The 14505-nt window shown below is 41.1% G+C and overlaps 1 protein-coding gene across 11 annotated transcripts in view; it reads left to right on the top strand.

Annotated features, from left to right (window-relative positions):
• Window positions 1-14505, top strand: part of CFAP61 (cilia and flagella associated protein 61) — a 275980-nt gene that overhangs the window by 94042 nt on the left and 167433 nt on the right. The gene's annotated exons all lie outside the window — the stretch shown is intronic.

Below are 14505 nucleotides of genomic sequence, written 5' to 3'. Positions count from 1 at the left end.
TCTCTCGTGAATAAATAAATAAAATCTTAAAAAAAAAAAAAGGAAGTTAAGAAAAAAAAAAGCTCTTAAAATTTATCATTCATTGGGGGAAAGGAAGCCAAAATAAGAATGAGACATCATTTTCGATCAATTGGCAAGATATAAAATAGAGAAACATTCAATTCTAATGAGACAAATGTAGCAGTCATTGGACTGTAATTGACATGAAGTTCCAAAGGGCAGTTTGGCCAGAATGTTGCCAGTGGTTCATATCCTTCAACCTTTTAATTTCACTCTTAGAAATATATCTTAAAAACTGGTTGCAAAGATACAAACAAAAATTTATACATGAGAATTAAAGATATTGGAAATACTATAAATGTCCAATAGTAAGAGAATGTTTAAATACTTTATGGTAACTATATGAAGGAATTATAACTCTGCAATTCACTTACAGAATATTTATTTTATTTTTTTAAGAGATTTTATTTATTCATGAGAGAGACAGAGAGAGAGAGAGAGACAGAGAGGCAGAGACACAGGCAGAGGGAGAAGCAGGCTCCATGCAGGGAGCCTCGATCCCGGGTCTCCAGGATCAGGCCCTGGGCTGAAGGCGGCGCTAAACCACTGAGCCACCCAGGCTGCCCTCACTTACAGAATATTTAATGATTGGAAAATTCTCAGAATTGTAATGCTAGGCTCATACCAAAATATAAAGCAGCATTTAAATATGACTTAAAGGGATCCCTGGGTGGCGCAGTGGTTTAGCGCCTGCCTTTGGCCCAGGGCGCGATCCTGGAGACCCGGGATTGAATCCCACGTCGGGCTCCCGGTGCATGGAGCCTGCTTCTCCCTCTGCCTATGTCTCTGCCTCTCTCTCTCTCTCTCTCTCTCTGTGTGACTATCATAAATAAATAAATAAAAAATTAAAAAAATATATGACTTAAATTTTTTTAAGGTTTTATTTATTCATGAGAGACACAGAGCAAGGCAGAGACATAGGCAGAGGGAGAAACTGGCTTTCTGCAGTGAGTCTGATGTGGGGATCCCTAGGATCCCAAGATCACTCCCTGAGCCGAAGGCGACACTCAATCACTGAGCCACCCAGGGGTCCCTATGATTTAAATTTCTACAGAAAGAAAACACATGAATAAAATAGCGTAAAAGGAAATGTGCAAGTGTGATACTATTCTGTGCCACCCAGACCCCTCTTGTTCCAGACTAAAGAATTCATTTTCTAACTGTGCAATGTGTGAGCATCAGCAGCTTGAAGCTGAGTCCCCCTTGAAAAGAGATTGCCCTGGACTGAAGAGCAGGGTTTTGCCCAACACCTGCCCCTCTCAAGGGCAGCCTGCATCTAGGGACTAGTCTTGGGCAGGAGGAGAGGGAGGACATGCAGTATAAAATGTCACTAGCTCCCTGCCTCAAGGAGGGGTAATTCTGAAGGGTCTTCCCAGGGCCAGAACTCCCAATGGGATCAGCTAGTGTTTGTTGTAACCCTACTGCTTGCAGTCTGACCTCTCCCTGTGTCCTGTCCTGTTTCTGTCACTCCTTACAGGGATGGAAGGTCCTAAGAGCTCACCCCAAGAAATCCCAGCATGTAGAGCTCTGTGTGAGCTGCCTGGCTGCCTCCCAGGGAAGGAGGCCTAGAACACTAGAAGTGGCCAATAATTGACCCTTGGTGGTAGTAGGAGCATCAGGGATGATTTTTAATTCCCTTCTTTACGTTGCCTAAAATTTGGAATTCTATACCTAGCTTGAGTACTGCCTAGGATTCTTTTGCTGGCAAGTAGTAGAAACCCATCCAATTTGCTTAAGTAACTGGAGAATTTATTACTACACAGAGTCCAGTGAAGAATCCATGGTGATGCTAGTTTCCTGGAGGGTTTAGTTAGCCCTGTTTGATCTGTCTCTTCCAGGCTGACCCTTTTCAGACCAGTGGTTCCTCTGTGGTTGTAGGATGGGTGAGGTAGCCTTAGACCTTTTATCACTTCAAGTCCCTTGGGGAAGGAGTGATGGGTATACTTTTGTTCAGAAGCCCCAACACAAAAGTCTGTTTGCCTGTCATCAGTCGGCTCAGATTATGTCCTGTGCTGACCCATCACTGGGCCAGAAGCTGCTGGCTGGTATCATTTAGGTCTATTCCCGGAGCTCAGGAGTAGGAGGGATGCATTGTCAGACACAAATCTGGGGATATTGCTGAAGAAAAGGACAGTTGAGTTGCTCTCCACAGCTCTTTCAGGACAGGATCATCTCTATCAAAGAAAATGAACAGTATTAGTGTGATAGAAATAATATCAATGCTTTGCATTTTCTTTTTTTTGTTTGTTTTCAAGAATTTTTTTAAATAATAAATTTATTTTTTATTGGTGTTCAATTTTCCAACATACAGAATAACACCTAGTGCTCATCCCATCAAGTGCCCCTCTCAGTGCCCGTCACCCATTTACCCCCACCCCCCGCCCTCCTCCCCTTCCACCACCCCTAGTTCGTTTCCCAGAGTTAGGAGTCTTCATGTTCTGTCTCCCTTTCTGATATTTCCTACCCATTTCTTCTCCCTTCCCTTCTATTTCCTTTCACTATTATTTATATTTCCCAAATGAATGAGAACATATGTTTGTCCTTCTCCGATTGACTTACTTCACTCAGCATAATACCCTCCAGTTCCATCCACGTTGAAGCAAATGGTGGGTATTTGTCGTTTCTAATGACTGAGTAATATTCCATTGTATACATAAACCACATCTTCTTTATCCATTCATCTTTCGTTGGACACCGAGGCTCCTTCCACAGTTAGGCTATTGTGGACATCGCTGCTAGAAACATCGGGGTGCAGGTGTCCCGGCGTTTCATTGCATCTGTATCTTTGGGGTAAATCCCCAGCAGTGCAATTGCTGGGTCGTAGGGCAGGTTTGCGTTTTCTATAATTTACCTTTTTCAAGGTAAGGTCTTATACATGAAGTCTTATTCTTACAAGGTATTATAGAGCTCATCAAACTGTGCATTTAAAATGGGTGCATTTGGGGGCATCTGGGTGGCTCAGTGGTTGAGTGTCTGCCTTTGGCTCAGGTCATGATCCCGGGGTCCTGGGATCAAGTCCTGCATCAGGCTCCCTGCAGGGGACAGGTCCTGTCTTTGCCTTTCTCTGTGTGTCTCTCTTGAATAAATAAATAGAATCTTAAAAAAATAAAATAAATAAAATAAAATAAAATAAAATAAAATAAAATAATAAAATAAAAAAGTGCATTTTTATAGAATGTAAATAAGATCTCAGTAAACTTGCTGCAAAATCTTAGGACAAAGGGATTGGTGGAGTAGTTTCAGAGAGCTTTTTCTATAATTCATATAATAGCCTTTTAAGTGAAACTTTGAGAAACATCCTAAATGATCACTGTGTATTTGGAGACTGGCTAGATGAATTTTGGCATATTTATTCAGCACATTACTATGCAGATTTTAAAGAAATAGAAATAAACTTATATATCCTATATAGAATGATGTCTAGGATGGTGAGAGAAGCCAGGAGTCAAACAGTATACACTACAAACAGTAAACACTATAATAGTTATAGTACTGATAGCTTACATGTATGGAAGGTTTGTAGTATTTTGGTCACTTTCTTAATCACTTTCTGTGTATCAATATGTGCAGTGACATTATTAGCTAGGTACCATTATTATCATCCGTATCTTACAGGTTAGGAAACAGACTTAGAGAGGTTAAGTAATTAGCCCAAAGAATACTCAACAGCAAGTGGCAGAGCTCAAATTAAAACTAAGGCAGTTAGGGGCATCTGGGTGGCTCAGTGAGTTAAATGTCCAACTCATGATTCAGCCCAGGTCATGATCTCCCTGGGTTGTGAGATTGAACCCCACATTGGGCTCTGCACACAACAGTGCATCTGCTTGAGATTCTCTCTCTCCCTCTCCCCTTGCCTCTCTCCACCCTGCTCTCACAGGCTCACTCTTTCTGTTTCAAAAAAAAAAAAAAAAAAAACCTAAGACAGTTAGCTTCCAAATTCAACTCATCACCACTTCACATATTGCTCTCTATTGCTCTCTTTACTATGTTTTCAGGCAAAGCAACAGAGAAACCCCAAAACACAGTGGCTTGAGCCAGACAGAAACTCTACCTCTCCACAGGGTAGTGCAGACGTGAGCAGAGCAGCAGCCTTTACCCCATGAAATTACACAGGGCACCCAGGTTCCTTCTCTTACTGCTTCTTCATTTGGTAGACTAAGCGTGTTTACCTAACATCTGCATAATGAGTCAAGGGGTCTGTGAATCTGGATGGATAGAAAAACTTCATCTTTATTTTACTAACCTCAAATTGAACTGTAGTGCATGCTTCCATTGTGAATGGAAGCAACAAGCCTCTGGGGTGTTTGTGAAACCATGACTTTGTAACCATAGAAATCATGGATATTTTCATATCATGTTACAGTTGTTCCAGGTATCTCAAAATATGTATGCACATCCTGCTTTGAAATTTCTCTGGGTTTATTCTAACTAGACCTTGTTATGTAATGCATTAATTTGGAGGCATAGATGTTACTAAAACACACATTTTCAAACATTTTGTTAACTTTATTTCAATATAATTCATTATCTTTTATTTTACATATTTAAAAACATTAGTCTGAACAGGGGTGTAGCATCACCAGACTATCAAAGGGGTCCATGGCATGGCACACAAAATTTCTAGATGGAGCAGACTCTTTTCCTGCTCCATGAGAATGCTTTGAGCTGGCTCAGAACAACATAGCCATATTTTCAGCCCATGGAGAAAGATAGGAAGAAAAATGAAGAAATGCTTCTCTTTCATGGAACTTACATCACTTCTGTGCACAGTCTATGGTCAGGAAGTTGGTTGCATGGCCCTATCTAGATGCAAGGGAGACTGAGGGTCTGTCTCTGACAGGCTGGATGTGTGCCCAGAGTTGGTTCCATTATTAAAAAGGTCGGGGGGGGGGGGGAGATCCCTGGGTGGCTCAGCGGTTTAGCGCCTGCCTTTGGCCCAGGGCGTGATCCTGGAGTCCCGGGATCAAGTCCCACATCGGGCTCCTGGCATGGAGCCTGCTTCTCCCTTTGCCTGTGTCTCTGCCTCTCTCTATATGTCTATCATGAATAAATAAATAAATAAAATCTTTAAAAAAAATAAAAATAAAAAGGTGGGGGAAGAATGCTATGAACCCATCATGTCTAATTTTTATCTCACACATATATAGAAGCTCTAGAAAGGTATACGGGACTTAATTAATCTTACTAATCTCATGTACATAAGACTTCATTAACCTGAGGAGCAGAACCAGGAGGTTGGGTATGCTGGTGACTTACTTTTTGCTTTATATTTATTGGTGCTGCTTGATTTTTCTTTCATTAATAGCCTTTTTTTCAGCCATTTTAGGCTTAGGGCAACACTGAGCAGAAAGTACAGAGAGTTCCTACATACCTCTTCTCTCTCTCTCCCTAGACTCTCCATCAGTTTACATCCCGCACCAGAGTTAGGCCATTAATTACCATTGATGAACCTATATCATTACCACCCAAAGTCAGTTTACATTGGGGTTTTAGTCTTTCTGTTGTACACTCTGTGGGTTTTGCCAAATACATAAAGACTGTATCCACTATTTTAGTATCCTACAGAGTAGTTTCTAAAAATCTTCTGGCTCTACCTCTTTCATCCCTCTCTCTTTCCCTACAACCTCTGGCAACCACTGATCTATTTCCTGTTTCTAGTAAAAAGTTTTGTCTCCAGTTTTGCCTTTTCCAGAGTGTCCTATGGTTGGAATCATAAAGTATGTAGCCTTTGCAAATTGGCCTTTTTCACTTAGTAATATACATTTTAAGGTTTATCCATATCTTGATAGTTAATTTCTTTTATAGTGCTAAATTATATTCCATTGTCTAGGTGTAGCATAGTTTATTAATTCATCCACATACTGAAGAACATCTTAGTTACTTTTAAGTTTGAGCAATTATGAATAAAGCTTCTATAAACATTTGTGTGCAGGTCTTTGTGTGGTTGTAAGTTTTCAGCTGATTTGAGTATATACCAAGGAGCACAAGTTTGAGTGATATGGTAAGAATGTTTAGTTTTGTGTAAACTACCACACTATCTTCCAAAGTGGCCATACCATTCTGCTTTCCACGAGGCATGAATGAGAGTTCCTGTTGCCCCACAAATTCACCAGCTTTGGTACTGTCAATGTTTTGAATTTCCACCTTTCTAATAGGTGTGTAGTGGTAACTTGTTGTTTTCATTTGTAATTGCATAATGATGTATGGTATTGAGCATCTTTTCATATGCTATTTGCCATTTGTAGGTCTACTTTGGTAACATCTGTACAGATCTTTTATGTATTTTTAAATTGAGTTGTTCATTTCTGTTTGATTTTTGAAAAATCATGGGCATGCATTACTTCTATAATAGAAAATCTAGTTATTTTTATGTATACTGATATTTAAATTTTTATTATGACTCATGTAGAACTTTCATTAAAATGTACTTTATGTTGTCTACATTCTTAAATAGAGTGTGTTGGTGACATTTCCTTATGACTTGGGATTCTCTCTGAATAAATACACACTGGAGATGGAGGAAAATCAGATGACTCAGGGTCATGAATGGGTTATGGGTCTGGCTGTAGTCATGGCCTTGTTCTCAGTGGCTTCATTACTTAATTCATATTCTTTTTTCTCTCTCTTCTGCTATGACTTATTTTGCTTTTATTAAAAATTTAATTTAATTTAATGAGACTTTCAACACTTGCCTGGAAATTAGCTGTGGTTACAGCAAAGCCCTTGTTTCTCCTTCTACTTTGTACCCATTTGCAGTGTCAGCTTCATTTTTTTAAATCTCTCACATATGAAGTTGGAGCTAGTCATGTACACCTGGGTTCCTTTCTGGAAAATTGAAGTCTCACATGCCAAGGTAGTTTTTGTATTCTTAGAAAATCATGATCTTTTGTCACTGTTCCCATCTGAACCCTCATCAATAACCTTCCTCTGTTCCTCTGTGAATTTTGTAGCCAACCAGCTGCCACTCTACACTGCTTCTCAGCTTGTCCATGCATGTAGCTCCTTTGTGCTATTCCTCTTGTTCCCATATCCCTTTCCACATAGAATGTGTTCCTGGTTGTGTGGGGACAGACATCCCTCAAAGCCCACATGTTTGTCACCATCACCATGTTCCTTTTGTGGACATGGCACCAGACCATGGTTTTCTAGAGAAAGCTTAAACCTTTTATTTTTATTTTTTCATTTTAATTTTAATTCCAAATAGTTAACATATAGCCTCATATTAGTTTCCGGTGTACAATATAATGATTCAACAATTCCATACACCTGGAATTGTTGCTCATCATGACAAGTACCTTCCTTAATCTCCATCACCTATTTCACCCCTCCTTCTGCCTCCCCTCTGGCAACCATATGTTTGTTCTCTATAGTTAAGAGTCTGTTTCTTGGTTTGTTTCTGTCTCTCTCTTTTTTTCTTTGCTCATTTGTTTTGTTTCCTAGATTCCACGTAAGTGAAATCATATGGTATTTGTCTTTCTCTGACTGTTTTGCTCTAGCTCCATCCATGTTGTTATACATTCAAGATTTCATTCTTTTTATGGCTATATAATACTCCATTGTATACTACATCTTTATTCATTCATCAATCGATGGACACTTGGACTGCTTCCATAGTTTGGCTATTGCAAATAATGCTGCAGTAAACATTGGGGTGCATGTATCCCTTTGAATTAGTGTTTTTATATCTTTTGGGTAAATGCCCAGTAGTATAATTACTGGATTGTAAGGCAGTTTTATTTTATTTTTATTTTTAAAAAGATTTTATTTATTTATTCGTGAGTGACGGGGTGGGGGGGGGGCAGCGGGAGAAGCAGGCTCCATGCAAGGAGCCTGACATGGGACTCGATCCCAGGTCTCCAGGATCACACCCCGGGCTGCAGGTGGTGCTAAACCGCTGCGCCACCGGGGCTGCCCTATTTTTACTTTTTTGAGGAAACGTCATACTGTTTTCCACAGTAGCTGCACCAGCTAGTATTCCCACCAGCAGTGTAAGGGGGTTTCCCTTTCTCCACATCCTTGCTAACACCTGTTGTTTCTTGTGTTATTGATTTTAGCCATTTAGATTTTTTCTTTAATTATTTATTTTAGGGACACCTGGGTGGCTCAGTGTTTGAGCATCTGCCTTTGGCTCAGGTCATGATCCTGGGGTCCTGGGATCAAGTCTTGCATTGGGATCCCCACAGGGAGCCTACTTCTACCTCTATGTTTCTGCCTCTCTTTCTGTGTCTCTCATGAATAAATTTAAAAATCTTTTAAAAATTCTATATTTTAACTAAATTATAAGCACAAAGAGCTTTTTTTAGAGAGATCACACATTTAATGTTAAACCTGGTAGTTTTGCCTGTCAGGATTGCTAAGCTCCTACAGGGAATATGATCTCAAAAGCTTCCTTCTTTCCTATGCTTTAAAATTTTTTAATTGTTATTATTATTTTTATTTTTAGAGAGAGCAAGAGCACGTGTGCACATATAAGCATGTGTGGGCATGCAAGTCGGGGGTGGGGAGGGGCAGAGGGAGAGAGAGAATCTTAAGTATTCTCCATGCTGAGTGTGGAGCCTGCTGTAGGGCTCAGTCTCACAGCCCTGAGATCAAGACCTAAGCTGAAATCAAGAGTCAGACACTTAATGGACTGAGCCACCCAGGCACCCCATTCCTCTGCTCGTTTTAAAAACCCCTGTACTCAGGGCACTTAGCTGACTTGGTCAGTAGAGCATGTGACTCTTGAGCTTAGGATTGTGAGTTCAAGCCCTATGCTGGGCCTAGAGCTTGCTTTAAAAAACACAAAAAAACTGAAAGCAACAAGGATATCCTTCAACAAGTGAATGTATAAAAACCCCTGCAAGCCCTTCAGGCAGCTAAGCTTGATTGGATGAGAAGGAGGAAGCCTGCCTGAAGATGTTTCTACAAAATATGAAGGAAAGACAAACTCACACTCTTACCCCTAGGAGATATTTGTATTTTTAAAACATGATTGGTTTTAAAGTATGAGTTTGGAGGAATTTCATATCTTAAAAAATGCGGTTCAGAAATGTGAGTATGGGAGTGACCTCCCCAAAATCCAGCTGTCATCTCTAAATAACCCCTGGCATCAGTTTTCCTAAGGTGATGCTGCCTTTCCAGGGCTTCCCTTTTCTGCCCCTTCTTTCCCAGAATATTCTCTAAAAATTCCAGGATGTTTTTATTGTCACTTCTGTGCACTGATGCCTGCACCTCAGCCAGGAGTACAGGAGGGGTCTGGGGGGCAGCACCGATGTCCCTGTAGGCCTAGGCCTGTGCGGTGAAGCTCTGTGACACATGTCCTTCTTATCTGTGACAGGCTCATTGGGCTTTTAGTATGTAAGGATTTAACAAGGGTTTGTTTGTCCCTGTTGTCGAGAAGACCATCCAGGGGTGGCTGGCAGCTCCACAAGGCTGGCACAGACATGTCATCTTGCACCCTCCACCCCCCTGCTAGCCCCACAACACATTGCTTTCCATGTCAGATTTACCTCAATTTACTTAAGGGGAACTCTTATTTCATATGCTGTTCAGTTCTACTTCACGCACGGTCCGTGGATCAGCAGCCTCTACATCCATGGAGAACTTGCTAAAATGCAGAATCGCAGCCCTGCCCCAGGCCTCCTGACTGTGTTTGCCTGGGAATCTGTGTTGTTATCAAATGGTCCACTTGATTTTTATGTACATTGAAGTTTGAGAAGTGCTGGAAGCACTTCCGTTTTTTATGAATACAGCTTTCCCTACTATCCCAAAGGAAATTGTTCCCATCAAACATCTATACTGAAATGGCCTACAGAGAGCGAAGAGTATTCCCAGCTTTCTGAAAGCTCACGTTGCTGCCACTTCACTTTCTGAAAAGACCAACATTAGTATGATTATGGATCTCTTTGTAAAAGTAAAAATCTTCAGATTTCTTTCTGTCAGCAAAAATGAAGTGGTAGGACGTGGAGGGGCCATGTATATCATTTGGTGGGAAAGGATAATGATTCTTCTTCTTCTCCAAATACAGGTTTTCTGGAACCATGTAAGCCACAGCTACGTTAAACCCTTTGTTATCTGGTAATTTCTGGTTGTGTTGGGACATGAAGGCCTTATTTCATATTTGTCATAGACCCTTGGGCCAGATCTTATGGGAATATATGAACCATGGCAGGCGTGGGATTTTATCTACTTATACCAAGTGAAGATGACTTCTCGTATCTCTTCCCACCCAATCTTGTTCTTTCATACACACCCTGCCTTAACCTGAGTTTTCCTAAAACCATGTTTTCAGATTTCAAAATGTAGATAATCAGTGAGAATGCTTCCAGTCAGAAATTAAAGAAAACCCAACTCAAAATGGCTTCAAGCATAGGGCATTTATAGGCTCGTATAACTGGGAGGTCTGGAGACAGGCCGGACTTCAGGGTTTGAATCTTCGGGTTTTGGGTTTCTTTCCCTTTTCCACTCTGCTTTTCCTGGTGTCAGCTTCAGCCTGCAGCTGGCTGCTGTCCCATTGGCAGGATGGCTGCGGCTGTTCTGGGCTGACATCTCTGCACCCCTGCAGAGAGGGAGGGAGCTGGCTGAAGGCCAGTGCTTTCTTTCCCAGAGGCCCCAGCATGCCTCCTTCATTCATCCAGTACATCATGTTGACTGCATGGTGTGTGCCAGCCCTCATTCCAGGTGCTGGGCAAGCAGAAGCATCTCCAACAGACAAAAGTCCTTGCCCTCATGGGGCCTGGATTCTAGTTAGAGGAGAAAGACACAAAGGGAAGAGATAAAATACATAGTGTGTAAGTGATGAGGGCAAATGCTCAGAATAAAGCAGATGAGGAAAAGATGATGTGCTGGGCTTTAGGGTATGGAGGGAAGTCCCCTGGGGAAGGAGGTGAGGGGGGAGTCACACAGGTCCTTGACACCTACTCTTTTTATACCTTGGTTTTAGAATATGTTGTGTTCTTCCATTTTTTGCTTCACTTCTCTTGACATTTGGGATGGATTGTTCTTGCTCTTAAGTTTGGTTACTTTAAATTTCATGACCTCATGTTCTGGTCTCCCACCCAATCTCATTCTTCTTCCCTTGGGAAATTATATTTGTGTCTCTCACCTGCCCTCTGGCCATGCTGGTGAGCCCTGGAACAAATCAGTCATTCAGTTGTTAGTGATACTTACCTCTCCTGTCAACAGATTCCATGCCAAGGTTCCCTGTCATTTCACTTCCAACTTCTAAAGTAAATATGTTTATGTTAACTTTCCTTATAAATGTATATACACTAAATACTTTTTACCTCTTTTTACTTCATATAGTGATTTCTAGAAAGTTTCCAAACTTAATGTAAGGTTAGAATATGGGATAAATGATTATTTTTCCTTTTGCTCATGCTTGCCTAAACTTAGCCTTCATACAGGCTTTTTCTTCCACTTGTTTATTTGTGAGTGGAGGACACATTTGGATGAACTCGCCACCCATTCCATCTTCCTGCCCTTCCAAATCATGTTTCTCTGAAGTTTGCCATTTTTAATTTGGGGGAATATGTTTCAAACTTATTGTACTGGGAATTCTTTTCCTTTTTAAGATTTTATTTATCTGAGACAGAGAGCGAGAATGAGAGTGAGAGAGAGAAAGCAATCAAGCTCAAGCACAAGCAGGAGGGAGGAGCAGAGGGAGAGGGACAACCAGACTCCCCACTCGGTAGGGAGCCCGATGCAGGGCTCCATCCCAGGACCCTGAGATCATGACCTGAGCCACCCAGAAATTGTTTTCTAAGAATAAACACGTACTAAGTTAAATCATACTATGAGTTGTCAACTTTGTTCATAAATGCAAATGCCTCTAGGTAGCTGGCTTTTAAATGACTCGTCCCCTCAGTGTTTTTCTTTTATTTGCTTCTCTGTCAGTGACTCACTTGTGCCTGGTTGTCATTTCTTCTAGTGTGTCACTATTATACCTATTTTGGGCCCATGGGTCATTGAGAGTGTGTTAGTGATAATGGACCTGGTGCTTTTTAAATCAGCCTCCTTGAATAGAACCTAAAAGAACATTTTATTTTGTTGTTATTGTTTTACTTTGTTGGTTGGCTGGTTGAAACTGAAATATGGGTGACTGTCAAGTTGTTTTATGTTTCTGTTAACATAGATCACTCCTTTGGAATTGGGACAGACTCAGCTTTTTCTTCTTTCTATCATTTTGGTTTCATTTGCTGGCATCAAAAAGTTGTCCTATATCCTCCAAGGCTCTATCCATGCACACATATCCATGTAGGTGTCTAAAACCATTCATTCAATTAAGGCTTAAAAAATTAACTGTTAAATCCCTTTTCCTCTACTTTTATATATGATTTTCTATTTTGTTATGTGTACAGTCTCAGTACTGTAAATTCTGACCTTTGAGGTCAGAGTGTATAAAAATGGGACAGGAAGAAAAACTCATTGGCAAGCAGGTCCAGGGCTGCCAAACTTTCAAGCCCCAAGAAGGAACCAGTGGGCAGGGGCTTCACCATTTCTTCATGGAGAAGTGACATTTCCTGGGGGATCATGGGTTTGGGCATTTGAGTACATTAGACAGAAAGTGTAAGAGAGAGGTGATTTGGGAACTTGAAGGCCTATGGGGAAGGGTTAAGAAACATGATAGCCCCACATAGGACCCCCAGGAAACTTGATGGAGGAAACCATAAGAATAGGTAAGGAGAGTCCAAGCTGATCTGTCTCTCTGATTCAAAGTGGCTTTAGAACCAACCATGCCTAAACTTTGGCAAAAGAATGGTTAAACTGTCCTGGTTATTGAATATAAGTTCACTTCTAGAAAAGTTGGGCAAGATGACATGCAGAACAGGTAGAGGGAGGTAGGCATTCCCCTTCCCAGTTATATACCATGAGACAGTAGGAAGAGCCTAGCATAAAGGTGATCATGAAAAAATGAAGATCAGAAACTCTTTGTTCGAGACTTGTGAAGAGGTGAAAATAGGCCTACATTTAGATACCTCCAGTGGACCCACCATCTTTTGCAGCCCTGCTGGGCCTAATTTGGACTGGTAAATGCCAAAATAAACTGTGTCTTTTTGGATATCCATTGAGCCCATTAAAAGTTCATTCCATGGAAGGGCTTGATATCATTTTATAAACCTTCAATGAATTTTCTTTATCTTTAGATTTATCTGAAAATATTTTAAGAAATAAAGATAACTGCTTGCTAATTCAGCCATAAATACAATCTCCCTTTACAGTGTGTGTATGTATGACATCCATATATATTTTATGATGATTTCATTTTTTTTTAAGATTTTATTTATTTATTTATTCATAGAGACACAGAGAGAGGCGCAGACACACACAGGCAGAGGGAGAAGCAAGCTCCATGCAGAGAGCCCGATGTGGGACTCCATCCTGGGTCTCCAGGATCACACCCTGGGCTGCAGACGGCGCTAAACCGCTGTGCCACTGGGGCTGCCCTGATGATTTCATTTTAATTAAGGATCACACGTGTTGAGAATAAAACACTAAACATCCTTACACCTTTGTTTTGAAGTTGTTTTATTTTTCGACAGTTTGTTTTTAATTTTTTAAAAATTTTTATTTACTTATGATAGTCACACAGAGAGAGAGAGAGATTGAGAGAGAGAGAGGCAGAGACACAGGCAGAGGGAGAAGCAGGCTCCATGCACCGGGAGCCCAACGTGGAATTCGATCCCGGGTCTCCAGGATCACGCCCTGGGCCAAAGGCAGGCGCTAAACCGCTGCGCCACCCAGGGATCCCGCAGTTTTCTATAACTGAGACACAACGGTGTGAGTTCTCCATAACTCCTGGTCCATTTCTTTTTTTTTTTTTTTAAGATTTTATTGTTTTATTCATGAGAGACAGAGACAGAGAGAGAGAGAGGGAGGGAGAGAGAGGGAGGGAGGGAGAGGCAGAGACACAGGCAGAGGGAGAAGCAGGCTCCATGCAGGTAGCCTCATGTGGGACTCGATCCTGGGTCTCCAGGATCACTCCCTAGGCTGAAGGCAGCGCTAAACCACTGAGCCACCTGGGCTGCCTATTCCTGGTCCATTTCTAAACTCATACATCATTTAAAACTTGAAAAAATTTCAGAATTATTTCTTGGAAGATGGTTCTAGAATCAACAGGTCAACTCCACAAGGGCTGGAATTGTGGCCTGTCTTGTTCCCCAGTGGATTCCCAATACCCAGAATACACCACACATGCAGCAGGTGTTTAATCAGTATTTGTGACTAACCATGAACCATTCTCAATAAAGCCACTTTAATAATTGATTTTTTAGGAATACATCTTGATCTTATGCATATTCATTTTTTTACTTTTTCTGGGTGCTTCTGTCAATTGCAGTATAAAAGCAAGTACCGTGTAACTATTGCCACATTTGTATTTCCTGTCTGCTGGCCATAGGTCCCCATCCTCTCATTCCAGATAAAGGCAAAACAAACAAGTTGCCATCCCTCACACCTGATGTATGA

The sequence above is a fragment of the Canis lupus genome, chromosome 24 (assembly GCF_011100685.1).
Source record: "Canis lupus familiaris isolate Mischka breed German Shepherd chromosome 24, alternate assembly UU_Cfam_GSD_1.0, whole genome shotgun sequence".
NCBI lineage: Eukaryota > Metazoa > Chordata > Mammalia > Carnivora > Canidae > Canis > Canis lupus.
This window is presented reverse-complemented; position numbering and strand designations above follow the sequence as displayed.